The 14,409-nt window shown below is 42.2% G+C and overlaps 1 protein-coding gene across 2 annotated transcripts in view; it reads right to left on the bottom strand.

Annotated features, from left to right (window-relative positions):
• Positions 1 to 13,414, bottom strand: part of IP6K1 (inositol hexakisphosphate kinase 1) — a 30,679-nt gene extending 17,265 nt beyond the window's left edge. Inside the window, exon 1 of one of the 2 annotated variants that reach the window (XM_082214304.1) lies at positions 13,122 to 13,414. The gene's annotated coding sequence lies outside the window, so the exon portion shown is untranslated. Of the gene's footprint in view, positions 1 to 8,646; positions 8,789 to 13,121 lie in introns of those variants that run through there. The other variant, XM_082214305.1, reaches the window with a different exon arrangement.
• Between the last annotated feature and the right edge of the window lie 995 nt (positions 13,415 to 14,409).

Raw genomic sequence — 14,409 nt, forward strand, 5'->3', positions numbered from 1 at the left:
ACAATTGGGGTGGGTGTGTGTACACGTGCAAGTAGTTAGCCCTGCCTAAGGCACAAAATAGCCTGGCACTGGCACTGTCTCAACTACATCTGAAACAGTTTATGAGTATTTATGTGTCACAGGAGATCAAATTCTACTTTAGTGGATCATAAGGCTGTCAACAAATAATTGGTAACTGCTGACAGAGCCCATTCCTCCTGACATCTAAACATAACTGAAGACAGGAAGTGTTAAGCAGGTATCATCTAAAACCTGAGATAAAGAGGTTATGGATTAGAAACTGGTGAATTTGGAGTTTTGGGGTAAGAGGGAGAACATCTGATGAGGAAAGAAAAAAGAAGAGATGTTAGCAAAGTGAGGCTGTCAGTCAAACACAGTTTTCACCATTTCTTAAAGCAAAAAGAACAAAATTTCCTCCAAGGTCCCATTGTCTATGCCAGTCACCTCAACCTTGCACTCTCCAGATATTTTGGAATAAAATTGCCATTAGCTTTTGCCAGCACTCCACAGTACGATTGTAAAAGGGACAAAATTGCAGCAGCTTACCTCAAAGATTATTTAAGAAAACACAGATTTTGAAAATTTAGTGTTAGCAAATGAATTTTATGGGAAATCACTAAACACTCAGAAAGTGGATAGAAAAGTTCATATGGGGAAATAGAAAACTACAGAGTTAAGTCCCAGAGGAGATGGGGACATGCCTTTATACAAAAGGCTCACACTTCTCAGTGACAGTCTGCTTTAAAGAAATCTGATTCAAAATTAATTCACAATGGTGTTTAGCAGCCTGAAAAATTTGGAAGAGCTATAACAGAGACTTTTATCATATGTGGTGAGAATATGCAAAAAACCCCAACAACTGCCAGATACTAGAAGATAGCGTTAGGAATAAATGATGAACTATTTCAGTTCAGTTCAGTTCAGAGTAGAATTAAAGCCTGTGGACTATATGCTAATTTTATCAAGAGCTGTGTATCAATTGAAAAATTATTTTAAAATAAATGATCACAATAGCTACAATGCTCTTTGTAAACACAGAAAAGCAATCAATGTCCTACTACAGTAGACCAATTACAATAGAGTATCAAACAGACGTTATTTGAGCAGCTGGGACCTGATAATTCAGTATCAAAGACAAAGAAATGATTTCAAGGAAACAGAGGGACTTCGTGTAATACTTTGAAACTGGATGGGGTTGGGAGTTAAATTGTAAGATAAGCATAATGAAAGTAATTTGACGTATAAAGCTGCGCAAATGATATTAATGTGCATTAAATGTGTACATTCTATATAAAGCTTTTCATGAAATAAAATAGAGGTCAGATCATTGTGTATTCAGCAACAGCTGGTATGATGCTTAGCTTACACTGAAGAGAGATTTCCCTCTGCTTGAACACTTAGGAGAAATACCATTGCCGAGTAGAGGTATAATAGTGATCCACCAACAGCTGTACCGGCACTTCCCATCCCATATTTGAGAGAGGTTTTAAAAGTAAACAGTTTATTTAAAGAAAGCCGGTAAATAAAAATAGTACCGCAAGGACTGTGCAGATAAAAATTAATCACATCATGGAAAATAAAATTCATTAATTTTCTTTCAAAGGCTGGACTGGATGAATCCCAAGCCGGAATTAAGATTGCCGGAAGAAATATCAACAACCTCAGATATGCAGATGACACAACATTGATGGCAGAAAGTGAGGAGAAATTAAAGAACATTTTAATGAGGGTGAAAGAGGAGAGCGCAAAATATGGTCTGAAGCTCAACATCAAAAAAAACTAAGATCATGGCCACTGGGCCCATCACCTCCTGGCAAATAGAAGTGGAAGAAATGGAGGCAGTGAGAGATTTTACTTTCTTGGGCTCCATGATCACTGCAGCTGGTGACAGCAGTCAGGAAATTAAAAGACGCCTGCTTCTTGGGAGAAAAGTAATGACAAACCTAGACAGCATCTTAAAAAGCAGAGACATCACCTTGCCGACAAAGGTCCATATAGTTAAAGCTATGGTTTTCCCAGTAGTGATGTATGGAAGTCAGAACTGGACCATAAAGAAGGCTGATTGCTGAAGAATTGATGCTTTTGAATTATGATGCTGGAGGAGACTCTTGAGAGTCCCATGGACTGCAAGAAGATCAAACCTATCCATTCTGAAGGAAATCAGCCCTGAGTGCTCACTGGAAGGACAGATCCTGAAGCTGAGGCTCTAATACTCTGGCCACCTCATGAGAAGAGAAGACTCCCTGGAAAAGACCCTGATGTTGGGAAAGATTGAGGACACAAGAAGAAGGGGACAACAGGGCGAGATGGTTGGACAGTGTTTTCGAAGCTACCAACATGAGTTTGACCAAACTCTGGTCCATGGGGTCATGAAGAGTCGGACATGACTAAACAACAACAACAAGTGAAAATAATTTTAGAGCTTTGTAACAGAGCACTGAGACACATAATAATAGGAAGTAAGACTTAAGGGGTATTTTGTTTCAATTCATACACCAGTCAATGTTTGTTGTTTAATATCGAAGTAAAGTGGAAATCTGCTATAGGAGGCAGTCTCAGAAAATGATTTCAGGAGCTAAATGCAAAGCAGCAGCATACATCTTCCTCCTGTCTTTACTAATTTTTAGAAACCCAGAAAATATGTAAGATTATGTTTCTTATTTCCTGCAGAAGAAAGTTATGAAGTCTAGAAGTCAGTATTTCCTGCAAATATTAACAGAAAATGCTGGACACTGAAGAATAGACTAGATAAAATTGTCAACCATTCATACAACATGGCAAAAATAATGTTCAAAGCAGTCACTTGTGGTATAGCCAACAAACCATTCAATCTGTCAATCCTATGGTTCCTAAAGGTCTACTTCAATGCAATCTGAAACACTGAACACACAGTTCTGCATAATAAAATGAGGAGCTTGGAAACTCTGGCTCAAGAGAGGTAATGGAACAGATAAGTGTCTCGTATTTCAGTTAGTTAAAGCCAGTACAGCAGTCCAAATCCCAATATTCAAACATTATCTTACTGGTGGAAAAACCCTACAGTTTATAATCCTTAAAATGCATTTTTTCCAAGCACCCCATTCGCTATAGACACACCACATGTCAATTGAGAATATATGGAACTCTACAGCAATCTTTGTAATTTACAAAGCATTTACAAATATGATTTTAAAAAAGAAAGAATTTTCACCACAGCTGCAGAAACTACTACAAAGAATTTCAGAAGACCGCCAGTACTCTCTTTTTTTACTTAAAGGCCAAACATGAAGAAAACCCAACAGCAGAAATGACAGTGGATTCATCACTTAAGTAATTGTTGCTCTTCTTCTAGTGCTTATTTCTTTAATCCATTTCTCTTGCATTTCAAGTTAATAACAGCTACAAAGACTTTGTAAAGCATTTAATTTCTGGTCTACTACTAGACCAGATGGGCAGGGTATAAATAATAATAATAATAATAATAATAATAATAATAATAATAATAATTCTCTCAAAAGTGTGGATATATTTTGTGGTAATAAACTTGATTACAGGAGCAAGTCAGTTTACTGCAGGTTGCACAGATCACAAAGCCTTCAAGCCTTCAAGCTGAGGAAGTCTGCTAACAAGTAGATTCTTTGCAGCCATAGTTTTGCTCTTATTCTAAAAGAACAGGCACCTCCAAACTTGGCCCTCCATCTGTTTTGGGACTACAACTCCCACCATCCCTAGCTAACAGGATCAGTGGTCAGGGATGATGGGAGTTGTAGTCCCAAAACAGATGAAGGGCTGAGTTTGGTGGTGCCTGTAAAAGAAAGTATAATACAAAGCACACTTCAAGCGACTCATCCCACCTGCCCTGCACTGTAGCACAGCCCTGTTCTCTGTGGTGCAGGCACTGTTTGTGCCAAGGTTTTGCTGCCACAAATAAAGTGCAAAAGCAGAAAGAAGACTGCAACCAAAGAACTGGCTGGTTAGTCCAAATCAATATGAAATTCATTCATTCATGACTTTCAGGCGCATGCTGCCCACTTAGGGTTGCCATGTTACAATGCTACAGTGACAACTGAAGTCATAATTTGTAGAATTGCCTGACAGTGGTACCTTGGGTTAAGTACTTAATTCGTTCCAGAGGTCCGTTCTTAACCTGAAACCATTCTTAACCTGAAGCACCACTTTAGCTAATCGGGCCTCCTGCTGCTGCCGCGCCGCTAGAACACGATTTCTGTTCTCATCCTGAAGCAAAGTTCTTAACCTGAGGTACTATTTCTGGGTTAGCAGAGTCTGTAACCTGAAGCGTATGTAATATTAAGTGTATGTAACCCAAGGTACCACTGTATTCAGGTTTAGGCTCTAGAGCCAGCAACCACTTCTTTTAACCATCGTGTCTTGACCTAATGCTCCTCTCTCCCTCAACAGCACAGAGTGTCTCCTGGCCTTAAATGCTGAGTACCGTATTTTTTGCACCATAACACTCACTTTTTTCCTCCTAGAAAGTAAGGTGAAATGTCTGTGCGTGTTATGGAGGAAATGCCTACGGGTGGCATGCCTACGGATTTTCCTCCTCTAAAAACTACGTGTGTGTTATGGTCGGGTGCGTGTTATAGAGTGAAAAATACGGTAGTTTCTTTGGAGCGGTCTCTCTGATTAGTCCCATCTTGTCTCAGGTCCCAATCTCGTCTAACATAGCAACCTGGCTCTTCCTGAAGATTCCTCTTTCTCAATCCATTCCCTGATCACCATCATTCTTAAACCTAGCCTCTACACCCCAAGAACTCAGTCTCTCCCTTGTAAAGATTGTAACTACAGCCATATTGACAATTCCCTCAAAGGAACTGAACTGCAAACTGTTTACGATGAGCATTGGACAACACCATTACTGGCCCCAACAACATCACACATACCATCTCGGGACTATTCAATTGCTCATCGTCTAACATTGTGTATGCCATCAAATGCCAACAGTGTCCTTCAGCTCTCTATATTGGACAAACAGGCCAAACCTTACGCCAAAGAATAAACGGACATAAATCTGACATCAAGAATCACAAAACAGAGAAACCAGTAGGAGAACACTTCAGTCTCCCAGGACATTCTATACAAGATCTCAAAGTAGCTGTTTTACTACAAAGGAACTTCAGAAATAGACTGGAAAGAGAAGCTGCTGAATTGCAACTCATTACCAAACTTAAAACCATGGAGAGACCTGGTCTGAACAGAGACATTGGATTCTTATCTCATTATACATGACTAAGCCATTTCTCACCTTCTCACCCCTTGCCTTTTCCTGTAAGACCTATTACAGTCGTTAAGAGTCGTCAACAGGCTCATCTCAGCTATCTGCCAATCTCCCATTCCCACCACCCTTCTGAGTAATACCCCTCCCCACCTTCTCACTATATAGAAGGGTCTGGCAACTTCTGTTTCAGTGTATCTGAAGAAGTGTGCATGCACATGAAAGCTCATACCAAGAACTAACTTAGTTGGTCTTTAAGGTGCTACTGGAAGGAATTTTTTATTTTGACTATGGCAGACCAACACGGCTACCTATCTGTAACTTATGCTTCCAGTTACAGTTATGGAAACTCCTGTGCTCTTATTCTCCCCTCTGCCTTGCTCTCACCTCTCACATATAACATTTGTATTTTCTTATTCCTAAATTAGTCAAGAACCAATGATATTTCAGAGGTCTGGTCTCTTTGCAAGCATGAGCAGAATTTGTCCTTATGGTAGTCACAATGCATCATATTTATACAACAGCCTTTAAGCCATGACATAGCAAAGCCATTGTGTGGGAAGACCCAAATTTTGCCAAAGGGCCATGCTAGTGACTTGGCATAACTCCTAACAGGAAATGAAACAATTTTCTACTGCTCTTTGCTTCCACAGAAATGTGTCTCAAAACTCTGTGCATAATATTCACTTTTTATAAGATTCCTGAGTTACATATATTGTGCCAGATTAATGGAAGGAAGAAGAGGCAAAGAGTCTGCAAGTTTCACAATCTTCAGTGAGTACAGGCTTATTCAGCGCACTAATTTGCAATAATTTTCGGTAAATTTCCATCCTGTAGTCCCAACTTATACTCTAAGTATAGATTCTGCTCCTACTCTTCTGAGGTGATGATGGATTAAAAGCTTAGATCCTTCCACAAAGAAGCTCAGTAACAATATTTTGAGAAAGCTTTCCAATAGAACTTTTGTTTTTCAGAAATGGCGCCATGTTACAAATGTTCAAATGGAGAGAGGCTTGCTGTCAGATAACATTCAGCCCAATTCTAGACAAAGTTACCCAGAGATGGGTCCTCACTGTATTCAATGAGTGGGATTCAACTAAGTTGTTGCATGCACAGAATGGGAGCTGCTTGTGCTATGCGTCTTCGGAGGGTTGGAAAAACTCCCGGAACAGATTTAAGAGGTACATGGGGGCAGTGTAAAAACTGAGATATGAAAGCTAGGAGCTAAATGGCACCTTAAACCTAGGTTATGGGCACAACAATGGAATGTCTAGGTGCACTTTTTTATAACAAGAATACAAAGCTTAAAATGAATGAACTGCAGCTAAAATCTTATGTTCATTTTTCACATGGTCTAGTCCTCATCTGAAGACTGCAAAAAACAAAGCCATGCTTCCCCTGCCCCCCCCCCCCAATATTCTTAAGAGGGTCTGTTCTCCAGACTTCAGGAAGTGGCTGGAAGTGGGGAGGCAGAAAAGGGTCCTCCTTTCCTTCAGCACTGTGCAGTTTTAATCTGAAATCTTTATGCACAGTACTGCGCCCAGAGCTCAGAAACTGCTTGCGCTAATTAAATTCCCTGTTACAAAACACACTAGAACAATGGGAGTTTCAAACACTGATGGGGGGCACACAAGGGGAGGAGTGAGGAGTCTCACTGCTCATGTGGAACTCATTCTATGCCCCCATACCTCACTTAGCACATCACTGAATTCTACCTAATAGGCTTTACCCAAAGACAGGTGTTCACAGGATTGTAGCTTCATGTACACCAAGAAAAGATATAGGCACTTCAAGAGCATTGCACTGAGAGCAAATTTTATAAATTTTACTCAAATATTATCAACAAAAGCATGCTGTGGCCAACAGCTGATAAATTCTATTTTGATATTTGTCACACTGTTAGGAAACAGAGGGAGCAGCCTAAGAATTCATGTTAATTTTAATTAAGATTTATCCTATCTTATAAGTCAGTCCAAGGACAGTTTACAATTTTTAAAAAGAAAACTGCAAAAAGAAAAAGCCCCACCTAAACACGATGGGCTATCCACGTTTATCTGGCACCAATTATCTTCCCAATAACAATGTCTTGTCTGCACTGTCTCCAGAAAACAGCCTCCAATGGATCTTCATTAAGGAGTTCAAACACTAGAAAGTTACTGCAAACTTCTATACACCCTTATAATTTATGGTTATTTTTTAAAATATTTGAGCTCCACCCTTTATTACGGTATTCAAACAACAAAAACAAAATTCAATTAAAAACAGATAAAAAATAAAAGCAATAGATTAATCTCAAAACAGACTAAAATTAGCAATTATGGGTTCTATACATAAGTACAGTGGTACCTCTGGTTACGAACTTAATTCGTTCCGGAGGTCCGTTCTTAACCTGAGGTACCACTTTAGCTAATGGGTCCTCCTGTTGCCATCACGCCGCTGGCAAGCAATTTCTGTTCTCATCCTGAGGCAGAGTTCTTAACCCAAGGTATCACTTCCGGGTTAGCGGAGTCTGTAACCCAAAGTGTTTGTAACCTGAAGCGTTTGTAACCCAAGGTACCACTGTACTCACGCCTTGAATTCAGCTAAGAAGCAAACAGGTAGCCAGTGGAACTCTTTTATAAATGGTGAAATATCAGCAAGATGAGACATGCCAGTCAGAATACTGGCTCCCATATTCTGTACCAATTACAGAGTTCAAACACTTGATACAGGGAAGATAGAAGTGGCATCACCTAAGCAGAGACTATGATTGAATTACTGTTGTGGCCAATTATGTAAGCAATGTCATTTCTGTACTACTTCAGACCCTTTCAGGCATATATATGTATAATGAAAGCAAAAACACACAACAGTGAAAATTTACAGTAAGAAAAATAAAGCTTAAGATAGTTTAGGCTAGGGTTGCAGCTTTTATCAAAAATTTAGGGATGCTGTACAGGTAGGAACCAATGCTTAAAGCCAAGAACAGACAATTTAATGTCAACAAGAACTCAATTATGCTCAAATTTCTGCCTCACATTTCACTCATAGGGTACCTAACTACAAAAAGATTCACCTTTCATCTGACCCACTAAAACACCAATGATTAATTTATAGCTCATTCTATCACAGAGGCTTGGGAAGTTTATCAATATATTAAGACGCATGGATGTCTGCTATAGTATCTCAGGCAAATGCAATTACAGTAGAACCTCGGGTTACGAATGTGATCCGTGCGGGAAGCACGTTCGCAACCCGCAACACCGCGTTTGCGCACATGCGGGTCACGATTCAGAGCTTCTGTGCATGCACCAAAACCCAGAAGTAACCCATTCCAGTACTTCCAGGTTCGGCGCGGTGCACAACCCAAAAACACGTAACCTGAAGCATCTGTAACCCGAGGTACCACTGTAAGGTATAACTTGGTTAAAAACAGAAAATGATAATCCTACCTTCCCACCACTTTCCATAGCCAGCCAAAAGTGTACACTCCTGAAATATATTCTCTGGCTCTGATAAATTTTCAGGAATTCAAATTTGTGAAGAAGTAACACCATCAGCCTTTAATGCTCATTTTTTGTTTCAATATGATACATGGATAGTGACAAAGAGAAGCGTTTTTAAATGATACCGGAGATAAACAAATACAGTGGTGCCCCGCAAGACGAATGCCTCGCAAGACGGAAAACTCACTAGACGAAAGAGTTTTCCGTTTTGGAGGTGCTTCCCAAAACGAATTTCCTATGGGCTTGCTTCGCAAGATGACAATGTCTTGCGAGTTCCTGCTGGTTCCCCCCCCTTTTTCTAAGCCGCTAAGCCGCTTATCAGCTGATCCGATCAGCAGATAAGCCATTAAAAGCGCTAATCCGCTAATCCTTCAATGGGCTTGCTTCGCAAGATGAAAAAACCGCTAGACGAAGAGAATCACAGAGTTTGGGGTTTGGTTTTTTTTACATAAAGGGCAGTCACAAAGGAACCTAAACTACCTTAGGACCATGGAGAGGAGTTTAACTCTTCCTTTGCCCACCACAATTCTGACAAGTTGCTATTTGCATGTCAAAGGAAGTTCCCATTGGCTAACCCATTGTGATAGAACATATGGGTTCTGGCAGCCTGTTTAGCATGTGCCCTATCCATCTGGTATGTAGATTTGAACCAGCACCTTGAAATCTACTTGGAAAATGATGCTGTGGCTGCAGAAGCACCAACATATAATGCTACCAGACTTCCTTCCCACCAAAAAGAGGGATATACTAGTTCAGAGGTTTTCAACCTTTTTCAGTCCATGGCTCCCTTGACCAGTTACATTCTTCCTGCCCTGTGGGGCTCAGGAGCCCAGTTATGTCACCCCTTGCCAGCAGAGCTGGCAGTCTCTCACCCATTTTCAAACACCATCCCTTGTGGAGTGTTCCCTGAGCCTCCTCTCCTCTCCCCTCTCCTTGGGAGTCCTTTAGGCAGCAGCAGCTGCTGCTAACCCTGGTCTCTGAGCTGCCCTCCTGCCCCAAAGAGAGAAGCCTCCTCACACTGCCCCACAGGGGCCTGGGAAGCACTCCCTGGCCAGCAGCAGAGGCACCATTCACCTGGGGAGCTTGTAGCCAGGGCTGCTGTAACGAACAGTTGTGCAAGCCTTTGGGAGGCAGATGTGAGAGGGCATCAAAGAAGGGAGGGAAGGAAAGAAGGACAGAGGCCAGTGTTGCCCGCGGCACCCCTGACCATCATTCAAGACACCCCAGGATACCATGGCACACTGCTTGAAAACCAATGTACTCGTTAGTCATTAAAGGCAACTACATGCAGAGCATACTGCAGTCATTCCTCTTACATTACAATGGCTTGTTTGTATCCAAAAAGGTCTGAGTGTAACCTTCATACCAAATCCAAGTTGATGAAAAGCACTCATATTTCTGAAACCTAAATTCTTTGCCAAGTTATCAAGCTAACCTAATTAAAATGAGTTTTCAGGATGAATAAAATATAAATCGCAAGGAACCCACTGCACTAAAAACTGCAGGTCGTAGTTAGTAACTATGGTCCTTGGGCTGCAAAGGTTACCTTAAAAGAAATAATAGAATCATGGAATTGTAGAGTTGAAAGGAGCCATAAGGGTAATCTAGTCCAACCCTGTAATGCAGAAATATTTTGTCCAACATGGGGCTTAAACCCACAACTCTGAGATTAAGAATCTCATGCTCTACTGACTGAGCTGCAGTGATCTTTCAAGCAGCATTAAATATTTCCTTGTTGGTGTATTTTTTAGTGAAATATACTTTCAATCATCTTAACTTTGATTCCTGACAGAATCATTTACTGAATGCATGTATCTCTGCAAATTTAACACACACAGCTAGTTATAAATAGGTTCCGCTGTAGGCATTTTCTTGCTTGTATAACAAAATTCATCAGCTGATTTTAGGCGAACTGACTTCCTCCTGTAAGAAAACTAGGCATTAACTTAAAGGCTATACAAGAGGGTTGGAGTATCCATGCAAAACCGCTTAAGTGTCACCTATACTGTGCAAGCTCCCCTGCATCAACATTTTGAATTATGGCTCAAGCTACTATGTTAAGTACAAACAACAAATGTTATAGCAAGTGAGAAAACACTAATATACTAGAATGGAGATTGGGAACCTTTTTCAGACCAAAGCCTGCATTCCTTCCAGAGCCCATATGCCAGGAGTGAGAGGGGCCAGAGACAAAGGTTGGTGGGGCAATTTATTTATCATAGTTGTTAGTTACTCTTTTCATGGAAGGATCCAAATAAACTTACATCGAAATCAATTAATAACATCCAATAACATCCAGTAACAACACAGCTACACAGATAAAGCAGATAGGCACTAACAGATCCCACCACAATGCCATCCTTCAAACAATGTTATAAACTCAGATATATAAGCTAATCGCCAAATGGCACCTTAAACCTAGGCTACAATCACCACAACAGAATATCTAGGCACCATTTCTCCCCCAGCGAAATTTATTATTAATACTATTCATTTCATTTCTATAACACTTTCTACTTTAACGGGAAAAAAAATTCAAAGCCATTTACAACACATGGAAACAACAAATAAAACAATTCAGAATAAAAAAAATTCAATCTTCAAGGAAAATATTTCAGATCCTTCTCTAAGTAACATTTTGCTTTCCCCATATTTATGTACCTACTTAATTTATATAGCTGCCCCACAGAAGAAGTACTCTAGGAAGTCAGGGTGGTGTAGTAGTCAGGGTGTCAGACTAAGTCCTGAAAAATCAGGGGTATGATTCCCCATTCAGTCATATAGCTCACTGGGTGACCTTGAAGTCTGTCACAGTCCCTTGACCTACCTTACACGGTCGTTGTAGGGATTAACTGAGGAGCGGGTGAACCATGTAGTCCTTGGAGAAAAAGGTGGGATATGAATGCAGTAAATAAGCTCTTCTGCTTACCTGCTTAAGAAAGCTGGAAGGGCCAGACAGATGGAGATGTCAGTCGCCAAGCTGGCATCCAGAGATCTCCACATGGTCGCAACTGGACCAATGCCAGTCACAAAACACACCTGGTGCAAGGGGTATTTTGAACACTGCCTTCAAATTAAGGGCCGAACACCCAGATAAAGAGAAAACGTCTTTGCCTTGTGCCCCAAAATAAAGACGATACCAGTTGTGTCTCCCTAGGGATAGCATTCCACAAGTGTGAAGGGGCCACTACTGAAGAGACCAAGTAGTTTTTACTTTTATATAGTAGGCTACATGTGAGCCACACAAAAGTCAAAGGTTTCTACACACCACCCCCATCTCTACATCCAGGCAAGCAAAAGGCAGAGTCACAGCTCAAAGACACATTCTTGTCAGGCAAAAGCCCTTGAGGAGTGTGCAGAGCAGTCAATGTGTGCTGCAGCTTTGAGAGAGGGCCTGTTTATGGGTCTAGCCTGGGGAGAGTCCCAAGGGCCAATCACAGAGGTCTGAAGGGCCACATTCAGTCTCTGGGACTGAGATTACCCAACCCTATACTAGAACAAGATTTGAGTGGTGGGAAGAGAGAAAATATTAAAATGCAAAGTTATTACTTGTCCAGTTCCAGCACAATTCCCTACATGTGGTTCTATGTTAAGGATGATCCATCAAAGTCAGTTGTTGGATACTTACTGCCTACAGAGCCTTCTGCTACTCCCAGAGTTCCCTGGATTCGAACCAACATACTTACTTAGGTCCAGTGTGCCAAGCAGTCGCCTTCTGTTGAAAACCAACACCATTTCCCAACGGACATGGTGACCTCTGGGATTCAACCTGTCACCTCGTTAAAGGCTTTTCCCAGGCAGGGGAGGGGAAGGGGAAGAAAAACGGCTTGAGCGAAGCCCCCCCCCCCCAATTTCTCGTGCAGCAGCTACTGACTCCAAGCTACACACACATTCCAAATTGGCCTTGTCTAATGATGTCAACCACTAAGAGGAGTAGCGTGCCGTGTATTCGCCAGAAAGCCCGCTTCCAAAACAGACGGTTGAACGAAGCCAACCTGGCGCCGCGTCTCCACCGGGGAGGAAAGGAACCGGCAGAACATGCAAAAGTAGCAGCCCAGAAGCCCGTCGAGAACGAAGACGACTGGCAGACCGGGCTGCCTGGCAGGAGAGCCGCTTCCACTTCCCATTTTGTAACACCCTCCGCCTCCCCCCCCAATAGAAAGACACCTGCGCAGGATCCCTCCCTCGGGGGGCAGCCCAGAAGCCCTCACGGACCCACCACACCCACCAGGGAGCCTGGTCTCTCTTCTCACGCGCCGCTGCCTCGCCTCAGCCCCCACCGAGCTCCTTCCTCCCCCCCCCCCCGACCGGCCTCCTCTTCCCCCTCCCGACACTCGTTCAGATCCGAGCCGAGAGAGGAAGAGAGGCGCCCTCCCCTTCGCCTCCCGCGCACAAACCCCGCTTCCGAGACCGAAACTTACCAAGGGAAACTTCTCCCTGCCCGGCCGGGGGGCGCTGCTACTCGGTCCCCCCAGGCCGGCTTCAAACACTGCCCTCACCCGCTCCCTACGGTTCGAATCAACAACAAGATGGCGGCGCCGGGAAGGTGGGCATTCTGCCGTCATAGCAACCGTGTTGTCCAAGGTCCGCCTTCCTAGGAAGATGATCCAATCACGTATCGATGTGCGCCTGGCGTTGTGCTGCTCCTCATTCTGATTGGATGGTGTAATCGTCACTCTTCTTAATTCTCCACGCCTCCTTCGGCAGGAACCCCCGTCTTCAGTTTTCCGACGCACGCTGCGCAAACGTGACGCAACCATCCTCTTGTGGAGGGGCGATTGTCTATTGGCTAACAAGTCATGGCCTATCAACCAATTGAAGAAGCCTTTCACTGCTAATCTCTACCTCCACCTTGAGGCCGCTCTTTCAGGACCTGACCTCTGCTCTTTCAATATAGAAAGTGGTTCCTAGATTACCTTCCTATAACTTAGTTTCTGACCCCTGCCGCCACCTTTATCAGTTAACACACGCTTTTGGTATTCTGCTAAGTCTTCTCTTATCTGGAATGTGATTGAAGGCCTGCCCTCTGACCTTACCTTACCAGGAAGCTTGCAGCAAGTGTGTTAACACCCTATATTTTCCACACACCCCATCCTTCCACACTTAATCTACATCTGACAAAAAAAGCAAACTCAGCACACTTAATTTCTAAAACGCTTAATCTGCCCCAAAAAGTGCCCCAATCCCCGCTTTGCAGGATTGCTTTGTTACCATTTTTTATTTTTACAAATTTCTGTTCAAGTCTGGAATGATTTGGAATGGAGACAGATGGTCATTTTAAATAAAACATACTGCTCAAAGTGTGTCTGTGTTGCACCTCTGCCTCTGGTTGTGCAGGTTTTGATATTATTTGAAAAACCTGCGAACCCTGTTTGACCAAAAGAGGAAAAAAGAGGAAAAATATACATGTGCTTTTATAATAGGAAGGGATGTCTCCTTCAAATTTGTTTTTTAAATTCTGCTTTGTTACAGCACTGCAGAATTTAATCCCTTTGTCCAAGGAAAGCCACACCCACCTTCTCACTGATTAGTTGTTGCTAAGTCAGACAAAGATAAGACTGAGGAAGGTTTTCACAAGCCCATGGCCTTCAATGATGTGAACTACTGGTATTATTTGAGGTCAGTATTAAGGTACCCATGTTATTTGGGGACGGTATTAGGGTATCCATATGCTCTATGCTCTTACTTTACAAAGATAAACCTGGATGG

The sequence above is a fragment of the Podarcis vaucheri genome (genome assembly GCF_965113315.1).
Source record: "Podarcis vaucheri genome assembly, chromosome: 2".
Taxonomy (NCBI): domain Eukaryota; kingdom Metazoa; phylum Chordata; class Lepidosauria; order Squamata; family Lacertidae; genus Podarcis; species Podarcis vaucheri.